The following is a 17,056-nucleotide window of genomic DNA, read 5'->3' as shown; positions in this document are numbered from 1 at the left end:
GATGTTTGTGGGATGTTTGTGAGATGTTTGTAGGATGTTTGTGGTATTTGGAGGAGACTTGAAGAATTTTGCGGGATTTTTCTTGAAATGTTTGGAAATTGGTGGAGATTTTGTGAGATGTTGCAGGAGTTTGTTTGGGTTTTGAGAAGATGGAAGGAATTTTGTTGGATTTTTGTGGAATTTTGAGGATTTCTCTTGAATTTTGTGGGATTTGGAGGAGACTTGAAGAATTTTGCGGGAATTTTCTTAGATTTTGTGGAAATTTGTTGAGATTTTGTGAGATGGTTCTGGAATTTGGGGGGATATTGAGGAAATTCAGTGAATTTTGAGGGATTTTTCTTGAATTTTGTGGAAATTGTTGGAGATTTTGTGGGATGTTGCAGGAATTGGGTAGGGTTTTGAGAAGGTTTAGGGAATTTTGTGGCATTTTTCTGCAATTTTGTGAGGCTTTTCCAGAATGTTTGGTGATATTGAGGTGATTTGGTGGGATGTTTCTGGAATTTTGTGGGATTTTTCTGGGATTTGTACGAGACTTGAAGAATTTTGCGGGATTTTTCTTGAATTGTTTGGAAATTGGTGGAGATTTTGTGAGATGTTGCAGGAGTTTGTTTGGGTTTTGAGAAGATGTAGGGAATTTTGTGGCATTTTTCTGGAATTTTGAGGGGCTTTCAAGAACTTTGTGAGAGTTTTCTTGAATTTAGTGGAAATTTGTTGAGATTTTGTGAGATGGTTCTGGAATTTGGTGGGATTTTTGTGGGATTTTGAGGATTTGTCTTGAATTTTGTGGGATTTGGAGGAGACTTGAAGAATTTGGAGGGAATTTTCTTGAATTTTTTGGATATTGGTGGAGATTTTGTGAGATGCTGCAGGAATGTGGTTGGGTTTTGAGAAGATTTAGGGATTTTTGTGGGATATTCGTGGAATTTTCAGGAACTTTCAAGTATTTTGTGAGAGTCTTCTTGAATTTTGTGGAAATTTCCGGAGATTTTGTGAGATGTTGCAGGAATTTGGTGGGATTTTTGTGGAATTTTGAGGAATTCTCTTGAATTTTGTGGGATTTGGAGGAGACTTGAAGAAGTTGGAGGGATTTTTCCTAAATGTTGTGGAAATTGGTGGAGATTTTGTGAGATGTTTCAGGAATTTGTTTGGATTTTGAGAAGATGTAGGGAATTTTGTTGGATTTTTGTGGAATTTTGAGGATTTCTCTTGAATTTTGTGGGATTTGGAGGAGACTTGAAGAATTTTGCGGGAATTTTCTTAGATTTTGTGGAAATGTGTGGAGATTTTGTGAGATGTCTGTAGAATTTTGTAATGTTTTGAGAAGATGTAGGGAATTTTGTGGCATTTTTCTGGAATTTTGAGGGGCTTTCAAGAACTTTGTGAGAGTTTTCTTGAATTTAGTGGAAATTTGTTGAGATTTTGTGAGATGGTTCTGGAATTTGGTGGGATTTTTGTGGGATTTTGAGGATTTGTCTTGAATTTTGTGGGATTTGGAGGAGACTTGAAGAATTTGGAGGGAAATTTCTTGAATTTTTTGGATATTGGTGGAGATTTTGTGAGATGCTGCAGGAATGTGGTTGGGTTTTGAGAAGATTTAGGGATTTTTGTGGGATATTCGTGGAATTTTCAGCAGCTTTCAAGTATTTTGTGAGAGTCTTCTTGAATTTTGTGGAAATTTCCGGAGATTTTGTGAGATGGTTCTGGAATTTGGTGGGATTTTTGTGGAATTTTGAGGAATTCTCTTGAATTTTGTGGGATTTGGAGGAGACTTGAAGAAGTTAGAGGGATTTTTCCTAAATGTTGTGGAAATTGGTGGAGATTTTGTGAGATGTTTCAGGAATTTGTTTGGATTTTGAGAAGATGTAGGGAATTTTGTTGGATTTTTGTGGAATTTTGAGGATTTCTCTTGAATTTTGTGGGATTTGGAGGAGACTTGAAGAATTTTGCGGGAATTTTCTTAGATTTTGTGGAAATGTGTGGAGATTTTGTGAGATGTCTGTAGAATTTTGTAATGTTTTGAGAAGATGTAGGGAATTTTGTGGCATTTTTCTGGAATTTTGAGGGGCTTTCAAGAACTTTGTGAGAGTTTTTTTGAATTTTTTGGAAATTTGTTGAGATTTTGTGAGATGGTTCTGGAGTTTGGTGGGATATTGAGGAAATTCAGTGAATTTGGAGGGATTTTTCTTGAATTTTGTGGAAATTGTTGGAGATTTTGTGGGATGTTGCAGGAATGTGGTTGGGTTCTGAGAAGATTTAGGGAATTGTGTGGGGCTTGTACAGAATTTGGTGGGATTTCTCTTGAATTTTGTGGGATTTCTATTGAATTTTATGGGATGTTTGTGGGATGTTTGTGAGATGTTTGTAGGATGTTTGTGGTATTTGGAGGAGACTTGAAGAATTTTGCGGGATTTTTCTTGAATTGTTTGGAAATTGGTGGAGATTTTGTGAGATGTTGCAGGAGTTTGTTTGGGTTCTGAGAAGATGGAAGGAATTTTGTGGGATTTTTGTGGAATTTCGAGGATTTCTCTTGAATTTTGTGGGATTTGGAGGAGACTTGAAGAATTTTGCGGGAATTTTCTTAGATTTAGTGGAAATTTGTTGAGATTTTGTGAGATGGTTCTGGAATTTGGTGGGATATTGAGGAAATTCAGTGAATTTTGAGGGATTTTTCTTGAATTTTGTGGAAATTGTTGGAGATTTTGTGGGATGTTGCAGGAATTTGGTAGGGTTTTGAGAAGATTTATGGAATTTTGTGGCATTTTTCTGCAATTTTGTGAGGCTTTTCCAGAATGTTTGGTGATATTGAGGTGATTTGGTGGGATGTTTCTGGAATTTTGTGGGATTTTTCTGGGATTTGTACGAGACTTGAAGAATTTTGCGGGATTTTTCTTGAATTGTTTGGAAATTAGTGGAGATTTTGTGAGATGTTGCAGGAGTTTGTTTGGGTTTTGAGAAGATGTAGGGAATTTTGTGGCATTTTTCTGGAATTTTGAGGGGCTTTCAAGAACTTTGTGAGAGTTTTCTTGAATTTAGTGGAAATTTGTTGAGATTTTGTGAGATGGTTCTGGAATTTGGTGGGATTTTTGTGGGATTTTGAGGATTTGTCTTGAATTTTGTGGGATTTGGAGGAGACTTGAAGAATTTGGAGGGAATTTTCTTGAATTTTTTGGATATTGGTGGAGATTTTGTGAGATGCTGCAGGAATGTGGTTGGGTTTTGAGAAGATTTAGGGATTTTTGTGGGATATTCGTGGAATTTTCAGGAACTTTCAAGTATTTTGTGAGAGTCTTCTTGAATTTTGTGGAAATTTCCGGAGATTTTGTGAGATGTTGCAGGAATTTTGTGGGATTTTTCTGGAATTTTGAGGAATTCTCTTGAATTTTGTGGGATTTGGAGGAGACTTGAAGAAGTTGGAGGGATTTTTCCTAAATGTTGTGGAAATTGGTGGAGATTTTGTGAGATGTTTCAGGAATTTGTTTGGATTTTGAGAAGATGTAGGGAATTTTGTTGGATTTTTGTGGAATTTTGAGGATTTCTCTTGAATTTTGTAAGATTTGGAGGAGACTTGAAGAATTTTGCGGGAATTTTCTTAGATTTTGTGGAAATGTGTGGAGATTTTGTGAGATGTCTGTAGAATTTTGTAATGTTTTGAGAAGATGTAGGGAATTTTGTGGCATTTTTCTGGAATTTTGAGGGGCTTTCAAGAACTTTGTGAGAGTTTTTTTGAATTTTTTGGAAATTTGTTGAGATTTTGTGAGATGGTTCTGGAGTTTGGTGGGATATTGAGGAAATTCAGTGAATTTGGAGGGAATTTTCTTGAATTTTGTGGAAATTGTTGGAGATTTTGTGGGATGTTGCAGGAATGTGGTTGGGTTCTGAGAAGATTTAGGGAATTGTGTGGGGCTTGTACAGAATTTGGTGGGATTTCTCTTGAATTTTGTGGGATTTCTATTGAATTTAATGGGATGTTTGTGGGATGTTTGTGAGATGTTTGTAGGATGTTTGTGGTATTTGGAGGAGACTTGAAGAATTTTGCGGGATTTTTCTTGAATTGTTTGGAAATTGGTGGAGATTTTGTGAGATGTTGCAGGAGTTTGTTTGGGTTCTGAGAAGATGGAAGGAATTTTGTGGGATTTTTGTGGAATTTCGAGGATTTCTCTTGAATTTTGTGGGATTTGGAGGAGACTTGAAGAATTTTGCGGGAATTTTCTTAGATTTTGTGGAAATTTGTTGAGATTTTGTGAGATGGTTCTGGAATTTGGTGGGATATTGAGGAAATTCAGTGAATTTGGAGGGATTTTTCTTGAATTTTGTGGAAATTGTTGGAGATTTTGTGGGATGTTGCAGGAATTTGGTAGGGTTTTGAGAAGGTTTAGGGAATTTTGTGGCATTTTTCTGCAATTTTGTGAGGCTTTTCCAGAATGTTTGGTGATATTGAGGTGATTTGGTGGGATGTTTCTGGAATTTTGTGGGATTTTTCTGGGATTTGTACGAGACTTGAAGAATTTTGCGGGATTTTTCTTGAATTGTTTGGAAATTAGTGGAGATTTTGTGAGATGTTGCAGGAGTTTGTTTGGGTTTTGAGAAGATGTAGGGAATTTTGTGGCATTTTTCTGGAATTTTGAGGGGCTTTCAAGAACTTTGTGAGAGTTTTCTTGAATTTAGTGGAAATTTGTTGAGATTTTGTGAGATGGTTCTGGAATTTGGTGGGATTTTTGTGGGATTTTGAGGATTTGTCTTGAATTTTGTGGGATTTGGAGGAGACTTGAAGAATTTGGAGGGAAATTTCTTGAATTTTTTGGATATTGGTGGAGATTTTGTGAGATGCTGCAGGAATGTGGTTGGGTTTTGAGAAGATTTAGGGATTTTTGTGGGATATTCGTGGAATTTTCAGCAGCTTTCAAGTATTTTGTGAGAGTCTTCTTGAATTTTGTGGAAATTTCCGGAGATTTTGTGAGATGGTTCTGGAATTTGATGGGATTTTTGTGGAATTTTGAGGAATTCTCTTGAATTTTGTGGGATTTGGAGGAGACTTGAAGAAGTTGGAGGGATTTTTCCTAAATGTTGTGGAAATTGGTGGAGATTTTGTGAGATGTTTCAGGAATTTGTTTGGATTTTGAGAAGATGTAGGGAATTTTGTTGGATTTTTGTGGAATTTTGAGGATTTCTCTTGAATTTTGTGGGATTTGGAGGAGACTTGAAGAATTTTGCGGGAATTTTCTTAGATTTTGTGGAAATGTGTGGAGATTTTGTGAGATGTCTGTAGAATTTTGTAATGTTTTGAGAAGATGTAGGGAATTTTGTGGCATTTTTCTGGAATTTTGAGGGGCTTTCAAGAACTTTGTGAGAGTTTTTTTGAATTTTTTGGAAATTTGTTGAGATTTTGTGAGATGGTTCTGGAGTTTGGTGGGATATTGAGGAAATTCAGTGAATTTGGAGGGAATTTTCTTGAATTTTGTGGAAATTTCCAGAGATTTTGTGGGATGTTGCAGGAATGTGGTTGGGTTCTGAGAAGATTTAGGGAATTGTGTGGGGCTTGTACAGAATTTGGTGGGATTTCTCTTGAATTTTGTGGGATTTCTATTGAATTTTATGGGATGTTTGTGGGATGTTTGTGAGATGTTTGTAGGATGTTTGTGGTATTTGGAGGAGACTTGAAGAATTTTGCGGGATTTTTCTTGAAATGTTTGGAAATTGGTGGAGATTTTGTGAGATGTTGCAGGAGTTTGTTTGGGTTTTGAGAAGATGGAAGGAATTTTGTTGGATTTTTGTGGAATTTTGAGGATTTCTCTTGAATTTTGTGGGATTTGGAGGAGACTTGAAGAATTTTGCGGGAATTTTCTTAGATTTTGTGGAAATTTGTTGAGATTTTGTGAGATGGTTCTGGAATTTGGGGGGATATTGAGGAAATTCAGTGAATTTTGAGGGATTTTTCTTGAATTTTGTGGAAATTGTTGGAGATTTTGTGGGATGTTGCAGGAATTGGGTAGGGTTTTGAGAAGGTTTAGGGAATTTTGTGGCATTTTTCTGCAATTTTGTGAGGCTTTTCCAGAATGTTTGGTGATATTGAGGTGATTTGGTGGGATGTTTCTGGAATTTTGTGGGATTTTTCTGGGATTTGTACGAGACTTGAAGAATTTTGCGGGATTTTTCTTGAATTGTTTGGAAATTGGTGGAGATTTTGTGAGATGTTGCAGGAGTTTGTTTGGGTTTTGAGAAGATGTAGGGAATTTTGTGGCATTTTTCTGGAATTTTGAGGGGCTTTCAAGAACTTTGTGAGAGTTTTCTTGAATTTAGTGGAAATTTGTTGAGATTTTGTGAGATGGTTCTGGAATTTGGTGGGATTTTTGTGGGATTTTGAGGATTTGTCTTGAATTTTGTGGGATTTGGAGGAGACTTGAAGAATTTGGAGGGAATTTTCTTGAATTTTTTGGATATTGGTGGAGATTTTGTGAGATGCTGCAGGAATGTGGTTGGGTTTTGAGAAGATTTAGGGATTTTTGTGGGATATTCGTGGAATTTTCAGGAACTTTCAAGTATTTTGTGAGAGTCTTCTTGAATTTTGTGGAAATTTCCGGAGATTTTGTGAGATGTTGCAGGAATTTTGTGGGATTTTTCTGGAATTTTGAGGAATTCTCTTGAATTTTGTGGGATTTGGAGGAGACTTGAAGAAGTTGGAGGGATTTTTCCTAAATGTTGTGGAAATTGGTGGAGATTTTGTGAGATGTTTCAGGAATTTGTTTGGATTTTGAGAAGATGTAGGGAATTTTGTTGGATTTTTGTGGAATTTTGAGGATTTCTCTTGAATTTTGTGGGATTTGGAGGAGACTTGAAGAATTTTGCGGGAATTTTCTTAGATTTTGTGGAAATGTGTGGAGATTTTGTGAGATGTCTGTAGAATTTTGTAATGTTTTGAGAAGATGTAGGGAATTTTGTGGCATTTTTCTGGAATTTTGAGGGGCTTTCAAGAACTTTGTGAGAGTTTTCTTGAATTTAGTGGAAATTTGTTGAGATTTTGTGAGATGGTTCTGGAATTTGGTGGGATTTTTGTGGGATTTTGAGGATTTGTCTTGAATTTTGTGGGATTTGGAGGAGACTTGAAGAATTTGGAGGGAATTTTCTTGAATTTTTTGGATATTGGTGGAGATTTTGTGAGATGCTGCAGGAATGTGGTTGGGTTTTGAGAAGATTTAGGGATTTTTGTGGGATATTCGTGGAATTTTCAGCAGCTTTCAAGTATTTTGTGAGAGTCTTCTTGAATTTTGTGGAAATTTCCGGAGATTTTGTGAGATGTTGCAGGAATTTGGTGGGATTTTTGTGGAATTTTGAGGAATTCTCTTGAATTTTGTGGGATTTGGAGGAGACTTGAAGAAGTTGGGGGGATTTTTCCTAAATGTTGTGGAAATTGGTGGAGATTTTGTGAGATGTTTCAGGAATTTGTTTGGATTTTGAGAAGATGTAGGGAATTTTGTTGGATTTTTGTGGAATTTTGAGGATTTCTCTTGAATTTTGTGGGATTTGGAGGAGACTTGAAGAATTTTGCGGGAATTTTCTTAGATTTTGTGGAAATGTGTGGAGATTTTGTGAGATGTCTGTAGAATTTTGTAATGTTTTGAGAAGATGTAGGGAATTTTGTGGCATTTTTCTGGAATTTTGAGGGGCTTTCAAGAACTTTGTGAGAGTTTTTTTGAATTTTTTGGAAATTTGTTGAGATTTTGTGAGATGGTTCTGGAGTTTGGTGGGATATTGAGGAAATTCAGTGAATTTGGAGGGATTTTTCTTGAATTTTGTGGAAATTGTTGGAGATTTTGTGGGATGTTGCAGGAATGTGGTTGGGTTCTGAGAAGATTTAGGGAATTGTGTGGGGCTTGTACAGAATTTGGTGGGATTTCTCTTGAATTTTGTGGGATTTCTATTGAATTTTATGGGATGTTTGTGGGATGTTTGTGAGATGTTTGTAGGATGTTTGTGGTATTTGGAGGAGACTTGAAGAATTTTGCGGGATTTTTCTTGAATTGTTTGGAAATTGGTGGAGATTTTGTGAGATGTTGCAGGAGTTTGTTTGGGTTTTGAGAAGATGGAAGGAATTTTGTGGGATTTTTGTGGAATTTCGAGGATTTCTCTTGAATTTTGTGGGATTTGGAGGAGACTTGAAGAATTTTGCGGGAATTTTCTTAGATTTAGTGGAAATTTGTTGAGATTTTGTGAGATGGTTCTGGAATTTGGTGGGATATTGAGGAAATTCAGTGAATTTTGAGGGATTTTTCTTGAATTTTGTGGAAATTGTTGGAGATTTTGTGGGATGTTGCAGGAATTTGGTAGGGTTTTGAGAAGATTTATGGAATTTTGTGGCATTTTTCTGCAATTTTGTGAGGCTTTTCCAGAATGTTTGGTGATATTGAGGTGATTTGGTGGGATGTTTCTGGAATTTTGTGGGATTTTTCTGGGATTTGTACGAGACTTGAAGAATTTTGCGGGATTTTTCTTGAATTGTTTGGAAATTAGTGGAGATTTTGTGAGATGTTGCAGGAGTTTGTTTGGGTTTTGAGAAGATGTAGGGAATTTTGTGGCATTTTTCTGGAATTTTGAGGGGCTTTCAAGAACTTTGTGAGAGTTTTCTTGAATTTAGTGGAAATTTGTTGAGATTTTGTGAGATGGTTCTGGAATTTGGTGGGATTTTTGTGGGATTTTGAGGATTTGTCTTGAATTTTGTGGGATTTGGAGGAGACTTGAAGAATTTGGAGGGAATTTTCTTGAATTATTTGGATATTGGTGGAGATTTTGTGAGATGCTGCAGGAATGTGGTTGGGTTTTGAGAAGATTTAGGGATTTTTGTGGGATATTCGTGGAATTTTCAGGAACTTTCAAGTATTTTGTGAGAGTCTTCTTGAATTTTGTGGAAATTTCCGGAGATTTTGTGAGATGTTGCAGGAATTTTGTGGGATTTTTCTGGAATTTTGAGGAATTCTCTTGAATTTTGTGGGATTTGGAGGAGACTTGAAGAAGTTGGAGGGATTTTTCCTAAATGTTGTGGAAATTGGTGGAGATTTTGTGAGATGTTTCAGGAATTTGTTTGGATTTTGAGAAGATGTAGGGAATTTTGTTGGATTTTTGTGGAATTTTGAGGATTTCTCTTGAATTTTGTAAGATTTGGAGGAGACTTGAAGAATTTTGCGGGAATTTTCTTAGATTTTGTGGAAATGTGTGGAGATTTTGTGAGATGTCTGTAGAATTTTGTAATGTTTTGAGAAGATGTAGGGAATTTTGTGGCATTTTTCTGGAATTTTGAGGGGCTTTCAAGAACTTTGTGAGAGTTTTTTTGAATTTTTTGGAAATTTGTTGAGATTTTGTGAGATGGTTCTGGAGTTTGGTGGGATATTGAGGAAATTCAGTGAATTTGGAGGGAATTTTCTTGAATTTTGTGGAAATTGTTGGAGATTTTGTGGGATGTTGCAGGAATGTGGTTGGGTTCTGAGAAGATTTAGGGAATTGTGTGGGGCTTGTACAGAATTTGGTGGGATTTCTCTTGAATTTTGTGGGATTTCTATTGAATTTAATGGGATGTTTGTGGGATGTTTGTGAGATGTTTGTAGGATGTTTGTGGTATTTGGAGGAGACTTGAAGAATTTTGCGGGATTTTTCTTGAATTGTTTGGAAATTGGTGGAGATTTTGTGAGATGTTGCAGGAGTTTGTTTGGGTTCTGAGAAGATGGAAGGAATTTTGTGGGATTTTTGTGGAATTTCGAGGATTTCTCTTGAATTTTGTGGGATTTGGAGGAGACTTGAAGAATTTTGCGGGAATTTTCTTAGATTTTGTGGAAATTTGTTGAGATTTTGTGAGATGGTTCTGGAATTTGGTGGGATATTGAGGAAATTCAGTGAATTTTGAGGGATTTTTCTTGAATTTTGTGGAAATTGTTGGAGATTTTGTGGGATGTTGCAGGAATTTGGTAGGGTTTTGAGAAGATTTATGGAATTTTGTGGCATTTTTCTGCAATTTTGTGAGGCTTTTCCAGAATGTTTGGTGATATTGAGGTGATTTGGTGGGATGTTTCTGGAATTTTGTGGGATTTTTCTGGGATTTGTACGAGACTTGAAGAATTTTGCGGGATTTTTCTTGAATTGTTTGGAAATTAGTGGAGATTTTGTGAGATGTTGCAGGAGTTTGTTTGGGTTTTGAGAAGATGTAGGGAATTTTGTGGCATTTTTCTGGAATTTTGAGGGGCTTTCAAGAACTTTGTGAGAGTTTTCTTGAATTTAGTGGAAATTTGTTGAGATTTTGTGAGATGGTTCTGGAATTTGGTGGGATTTTTGTGGGATTTTGAGGATTTGTCTTGAATTTTGTGGGATTTGGAGGAGACTTGAAGAATTTGGAGGGAATTTTCTTGAATTTTTTGGATATTGGTGGAGATTTTGTGAGATGCTGCAGGAATGTGGTTGGGTTTTGAGAAGATTTAGGGATTTTTGTGGGATATTCGTGGAATTTTCAGCAGCTTTCAAGTATTTTGTGAGAGTCTTCTTGAATTTTGTGGAAATTTCCGGAGATTTTGTGAGATGTTGCAGGAATTTGGTGGGATTTTTGTGGAATTTTGAGGAATTCTCTTGAATTTTGTGGGATTTGGAGGAGACTTGAAGAAGTTGGAGGGATTTTTCCTAAATGTTGTGGAAATTGGTGGAGATTTTGTGAGATGTTTCAGGAATTTGTTTGGATTTTGAGAAGATGTAGGGAATTTTGTTGGATTTTTGTGGAATTTTGAGGATTTCTCTTGAATTTTGTGGGATTTGGAGGAGACTTGAAGAATTTTGCGGGAATTTTCTTAGATTTTGTGGAAATGTGTGGAGATTTTGTGAGATGTCTGTAGAATTTTGTAATGTTTTGAGAAGATGTAGGGAATTTTGTGGCATTTTTCTGGAATTTTGAGGGGCTTTCAAGAACTTTGTGAGAGTTTTTTTGAATTTTTTGGAAATTTGTTGAGATTTTGTGAGATGGTTCTGGAGTTTGGTGGGATATTGAGGAAATTCAGTGAATTTGGAGGGATTTTTCTTGAATTTTGTGGAAATTGTTGGAGATTTTGTGGGATGTTGCAGGAATGTGGTTGGGTTCTGAGAAGATTTAGGGAATTGTGTGGGGCTTGTACAGAATTTGGTGGGATTTCTCTTGAATTTTGTGGGATTTCTATTGAATTTTATGGGATGTTTGTGGGATGTTTGTGAGATGTTTGTGGGATGTTTGTGGTATTTGGAGGAGACTTGAAGAATTTTGCGGGATTTTTCTTGAATTGTTTGGAAATTGGTGGAGATTTTGTGAGATGTTGCAGGAGTTTGTTTGGGTTCTGAGAAGATGGAAGGAATTTTGTGGGATTTTTGTGGAATTTTGAGGATTTCTCTTGAATTTTGTGGGATTTGGAGGAGACTTGAAGAATTTTGCGGGAATTTTCTTAGATTTTGTGGAAATTTGTTGAGATTTTGTGAGATGGTTCTGGAATTTGGGGGGATATTGAGGAAATTCAGTGAATTTTGAGGGATTTTTCTTGAATTTTGTGGAAATTGTTGGAGATTTTGTGGGATGTTGCAGGAATTGGGTAGGGTTTTGAGAAGGTTTAGGGAATTTTGTGGCATTTTTCTGCAATTTTGTGAGGCTTTTCCAGAATGTTTGGTGATATTGAGGTGATTTGGTGGGATGTTTCTGGAATTTTGTGGGATTTTTCTGGGATTTGTACGAGACTTGAAGAATTTTGCGGGATTTTTCTTGAATTGTTTGGAAATTGGTGGAGATTTTGTGAGATGTTGCAGGAGTTTGTTTGGGTTTTGAGAAGATGTAGGGAATTTTGTGGCATTTTTCTGGAATTTTGAGGGGCTTTCAAGAACTTTGTGAGAGTTTTCTTGAATTTAGTGGAAATTTGTTGAGATTTTGTGAGATGGTTCTGGAATTTGGTGGGATTTTTGTGGGATTTTGAGGATTTGTCTTGAATTTTGTGGGATTTGGAGGAGACTTGAAGAATTTGGAGGGAATTTTCTTGAATTTTTTGGATATTGGTGGAGATTTTGTGAGATGCTGCAGGAATGTGGTTGGGTTTTGAGAAGATTTAGGGATTTTTGTGGGATATTCGTGGAATTTTCAGGAACTTTCAAGTATTTTGTGAGAGTCTTCTTGAATTTTGTGGAAATTTCCGGAGATTTTGTGAGATGTTGCAGGAATTTGGTGGGATTTTTGTGGAATTTTGAGGAATTCTCTTGAATTTTGTGGGATTTGGAGGAGACTTGAAGAAGTTGGAGGGATTTTTCCTAAATGTTGTGGAAATTGGTGGAGATTTTGTGAGATGTTTCAGGAATTTGTTTGGATTTTGAGAAGATGTAGGGAATTTTGTTGGATTTTTGTGGAATTTTGAGGATTTCTCTTGAATTTTGTGGGATTTGGAGGAGACTTGAAGAATTTTGCGGGAATTTTCTTAGATTTTGTGGAAATGTGTGGAGATTTTGTGAGATGTCTGTAGAATTTTGTAATGTTTTGAGAAGATGTAGGGAATTTTGTGGCATTTTTCTGGAATTTTGAGGGGCTTTCAAGAACTTTGTGAGAGTTTTCTTGAATTTAGTGGAAATTTGTTGAGATTTTGTGAGATGGTTCTGGAATTTGGTGGGATTTTTGTGGGATTTTGAGGATTTGTCTTGAATTTTGTGGGATTTGGAGGAGACTTGAAGAATTTGGAGGGAAATTTCTTGAATTTTTTGGATATTGGTGGAGATTTTGTGAGATGCTGCAGGAATGTGGTTGGGTTTTGAGAAGATTTAGGGATTTTTGTGGGATATTCGTGGAATTTTCAGCAGCTTTCAAGTATTTTGTGAGAGTCTTCTTGAATTTTGTGGAAATTTCCGGAGATTTTGTGAGATGGTTCTGGAATTTGGTGGGATTTTTGTGGAATTTTGAGGAATTCTCTTGAATTTTGTGGGATTTGGAGGAGACTTGAAGAAGTTAGAGGGATTTTTCCTAAATGTTGTGGAAATTGGTGGAGATTTTGTGAGATGTTTCAGGAATTTGTTTGGATTTTGAGAAGATGTAGGGAATTTTGTTGGATTTTTGTGGAATTTTGAGGATTTCTCTTGAATTTTGTGGGATTTGGAGGAGACTTGAAGAATTTTGCGGGAATTTTCTTAGATTTTGTGGAAATGTGTGGAGATTTTGTGAGATGTCTGTAGAATTTTGTAATGTTTTGAGAAGATGTAGGGAATTTTGTGGCATTTTTCTGGAATTTTGAGGGGCTTTCAAGAACTTTGTGAGAGTTTTTTTGAATTTTTTGGAAATTTGTTGAGATTTTGTGAGATGGTTCTGGAGTTTGGTGGGATATTGAGGAAATTCAGTGAATTTGGAGGGATTTTTCTTGAATTTTGTGGAAATTGTTGGAGATTTTGTGGGATGTTGCAGGAATGTGGTTGGGTTCTGAGAAGATTTAGGGAATTGTGTGGGGCTTGTACAGAATTTGGTGGGATTTCTCTTGAATTTTGTGGGATTTCTATTGAATTTTATGGGATGTTTGTGGGATGTTTGTGAGATGTTTGTAGGATGTTTGTGGTATTTGGAGGAGACTTGAAGAATTTTGCGGGATTTTTCTTGAAATGTTTGGAAATTGGTGGAGATTTTGTGAGATGTTGCAGGAGTTTGTTTGGGTTTTGAGAAGATGGAAGGAATTTTGTTGGATTTTTGTGGAATTTTGAGGATTTCTCTTGAATTTTGTGGGATTTGGAGGAGACTTGAAGAATTTTGCGGGAATTTTCTTAGATTTTGTGGAAATTTGTTGAGATTTTGTGAGATGGTTCTGGAATTTGGGGGGATATTGAGGAAATTCAGTGAATTTTGAGGGATTTTTCTTGAATTTTGTGGAAATTGTTGGAGATTTTGTGGGATGTTGCAGGAATTGGGTAGGGTTTTGAGAAGGTTTAGGGAATTTTGTGGCATTTTTCTGCAATTTTGTGAGGCTTTTCCAGAATGTTTGGTGATATTGAGGTGATTTGGTGGGATGTTTCTGGAATTTTGTGGGATTTTTCTGGGATTTGTACGAGACTTGAAGAATTTTGCGGGATTTTTCTTGAATTGTTTGGAAATTGGTGGAGATTTTGTGAGATGTTGCAGGAGTTTGTTTGGGTTTTGAGAAGATGTAGGGAATTTTGTGGCATTTTTCTGGAATTTTGAGGGGCTTTCAAGAACTTTGTGAGAGTTTTCTTGAATTTAGTGGAAATTTGTTGAGATTTTGTGAGATGGTTCTGGAATTTGGTGGGATTTTTGTGGGATTTTGAGGATTTGTCTTGAATTTTGTGGGATTTGGAGGAGACTTGAAGAATTTGGAGGGAATTTTCTTGAATTTTTTGGATATTGGTGGAGATTTTGTGAGATGCTGCAGGAATGTGGTTGGGTTTTGAGAAGATTTAGGGATTTTTGTGGGATATTCGTGGAATTTTCAGGAACTTTCAAGTATTTTGTGAGAGTCTTCTTGAATTTTGTGGAAATTTCCGGAGATTTTGTGAGATGTTGCAGGAATTTTGTGGGATTTTTCTGGAATTTTGAGGAATTCTCTTGAATTTTGTGGGATTTGGAGGAGACTTGAAGAAGTTGGAGGGATTTTTCCTAAATGTTGTGGAAATTGGTGGAGATTTTGTGAGATGTTTCAGGAATTTGTTTGGATTTTGAGAAGATGTAGGGAATTTTGTTGGATTTTTGTGGAATTTTGAGGATTTCTCTTGAATTTTGTGGGATTTGGAGGAGACTTGAAGAATTTTGCGGGAATTTTCTTAGATTTTGTGGAAATGTGTGGAGATTTTGTGAGATGTCTGTAGAATTTTGTAATGTTTTGAGAAGATGTAGGGAATTTTGTGGCATTTTTCTGGAATTTTGAGGGGCTTTCAAGAACTTTGTGAGAGTTTACTTGAATTTAGTGGAAATTTGTTGAGATTTTGTGAGATGGTTCTGGAATTTGGTGGGATTTTTGTGGGATTTTGAGGATTTGTCTTGAATTTTGTGGGATTTGGAGGAGACTTGAAGAATTTGGAGGGAATTTTCTTGAATTTTTTGGATATTGTTGGAGATTTTGTGAGATGCTGCAGGAATGTGGTTGGGTTTTGAGAAGATTTAGGGATTTTTGTGGGATATTCGTGGAATTTTCAGGAGCTTTCAAGTATTTTGTGAGAGTCTTCTTGAATTTTGTGGAAATTTCCGGAGATTTTGTGAGATGTTGCAGGAATTTGGTGGGATTTTTGTGGAATTTTGAGGAATTCTCTTGAATTTTGTGGGATTTGGAGGAGACTTGAAGAAGTTGGGGGGATTTTTCCTAAATGTTGTGGAAATTGGTGGAGATTTTGTGAGATGTTTCAGGAATTTGTTTGGATTTTGAGAAGATGTAGGGAATTTTGTTGGATTTTTGTGGAATTTTGAGGATTTCTCTTGAATTTTGTGGGATTTGGAGGAGACTTGAAGAATTTTGCGGGAATTTTCTTAGATTTTGTGGAAATGTGTGGAGATTTTGTGAGATGTCTGTAGAATTTTGTAATGTTTTGAGAAGATGTAGGGAATTTTGTGGCATTTTTCTGGAATTTTGAGGGGCTTTCAAGAACTTTGTGAGAGTTTTTTTGAATTTTTTGGAAATTTGTTGAGATTTTGTGAGATGGTTCTGGAGTTTGGTGGGATATTGAGGAAATTCAGTGAATTTGGAGGGATTTTTCTTGAATTTTGTGGAAATTGTTGGAGATTTTGTGGGATGTTGCAGGAATGTGGTTGGGTTCTGAGAAGATTTAGGGAATTGTGTGGGGCTTGTACAGAATTTGGTGGGATTTCTCTTGAATTTTGTGGGATTTCTATTGAATTTTATGGGATGTTTGTGGGATGTTTGTGAGATGTTTGTAGGATGTTTGTGGTATTTGGAGGAGACTTGAAGAATTTTGCGGGATTTTTCTTGAATTGTTTGGAAATTGGTGGAGATTTTGTGAGATGTTGCAGGAGTTTGTTTGGGTTCTGAGAAGATGGAAGGAATTTTGTGGGATTTTTGTGGAATTTCGAGGATTTCTCTTGAATTTTGTGGGATTTGGAGGAGACTTGAAGAATTTTGCGGGAATTTTCTTAGATTTAGTGGAAATTTGTTGAGATTTTGTGAGATGGTTCTGGAATTTGGTGGGATATTGAGGAAATTCAGTGAATTTTGAGGGATTTTTCTTGAATTTTGTGGAAATTGTTGGAGATTTTGTGGGATGTTGCAGGAATTTGGTAGGGTTTTGAGAAGATTTATGGAATTTTGTGGCATTTTTCTGCAATTTTGTGAGGCTTTTCCAGAATGTTTGGTGATATTGAGGTGATTTGGTGGGATGTTTCTGGAATTTTGTGGGATTTTTCTGGGATTTGTACGAGACTTGAAGAATTTTGCGGGATTTTTCTTGAATTGTTTGGAAATTGGTGGAGATTTTGTGAGATGTTGCAGGAGTTTGTTTGGGTTTTGAGAAGATGTAGGGAATTTTGTGGCATTTTTCTGGAATTTTGAGGGGCTTTCAAGAACTTTGTGAGAGTTTTCTTGAATTTAGTGGAAATTTGTTGAGATTTTGTGAGATGGTTCTGGAATTTGGTGGGATTTTTGTGGGATTTTGAGGATTTGTCTTGAATTTTGTGGGATTTGGAGGAGACTTGAAGAATTTGGAGGGAATTTTCTTGAATTTTTTGGATATTGGTGGAGATTTTGTGAGATGCTGCAGGAATGTGGTTGGGTTTTGAGAAGATTTAGGGATTTTTGTGGGATATTCGTGGAATTTTCAGGAACTTTCAAGTATTTTGTGAGAGTCTTCTTGAATTTTGTGGAAATTTCCGGAGATTTTGTGAGATGTTGCAGGAATTTGGTGGGATTTTTGTGGAATTTTGAGGAATTCTCTTGAATTTTGTGGGATTTGGAGGAGACTTGAAGAAGTTGGAGGGATTTTTCCTAAATGTTGTGGAAATTGGTGGAGATTTTGTGAGATGTTTCAGGAATTTGTTTGGATTTTGAGAAGATGTAGGGAATTTTGTTGGATTTTTGTGGAATTTTGAGGA

The sequence above is a fragment of the Cyanistes caeruleus genome, unplaced genomic scaffold (assembly GCF_971803275.1).
Source record: "Cyanistes caeruleus unplaced genomic scaffold, bCyaCae1.hap1.1 HAP1_SCAFFOLD_67, whole genome shotgun sequence".
NCBI lineage: Eukaryota > Metazoa > Chordata > Aves > Passeriformes > Paridae > Cyanistes > Cyanistes caeruleus.
The sequence above is the reverse complement of the archived record's forward strand: the minus strand, read 5'-3'. Positions refer to the sequence as shown.